General features: G+C 64.7%; 2 protein-coding genes across 2 annotated transcripts in view; both read left to right on the top strand.

Annotated features, from left to right (window-relative positions):
* Positions 1-538, top strand: part of ANO8 (anoctamin 8) — a gene marked incomplete at its 5' end in the record, with an annotated part of 37,164 nt that extends 36,626 nt beyond the window's left edge. Inside the window, one exon of the mRNA XM_014962111.1 lies at positions 382-538. The remainder of the gene's footprint in view (positions 1-381) is intronic.
* The window catches only part of LOC106900128 (anoctamin-8-like), a 30,398-nt gene that overhangs the window by 21,186 nt on the left and 8,668 nt on the right, over positions 1-544 (top strand). The gene's annotated exons all lie outside the window — the stretch shown is intronic.

Here is a 544-nt window from a genome sequence, read left to right on the forward strand (position 1 = left end):
GGGCAGGGAAAAAGGGAGCACTGGGAGCTGTGGTGCTGGGAAACTGGGACACGGGGGGGGTGGGGGGGTCCTGGGGAACCCGGTGAGATCGGTACCCCCCCGGGGGTGGGAGCAGCAGCAGGAAAGGATGGCAGGAGGAAAGAGCCCCCCAGGTTTTGGGGTGCTGGGTTTTGGGGTACCAGGTAACCTCAAAACGCCCCACTCCTGCCTCAAAAGGCACCTCAGGCAGGAGAAAAGAGAGGTGGCCACTGGAGCTGAAAGGTGGCCACCAGAGCCAAGAGGTGGCCACCAGAGCCGAGAGGTGACCACCAGAGCTGAGAGGTGACCACCAGAGCCGAAAGGTGGCCACCAGAGCCAAGAGATGGCCACTGGAGCAGAGAGGTGGCCACCGGAGCCAAGAGGTGGCCACCAGAGCAGAGAGGTGACCACCAGAGCCGAGAGGTGACCACCGGAGCCGAGAGGTGACCACCGGAGCTGAGAGGTGGCCACCAGAGCAGAGAGGTGACCACCGGAGCAGAGAGGTGGCCCCCGGAGCCGAGAGGTG

Source organism: Calidris pugnax, unplaced genomic scaffold, assembly GCF_001431845.1.
Source record: "Calidris pugnax isolate Ruff unplaced genomic scaffold, ASM143184v1 scaffold896, whole genome shotgun sequence".
Taxonomy (NCBI): domain Eukaryota; kingdom Metazoa; phylum Chordata; class Aves; order Charadriiformes; family Scolopacidae; genus Calidris; species Calidris pugnax.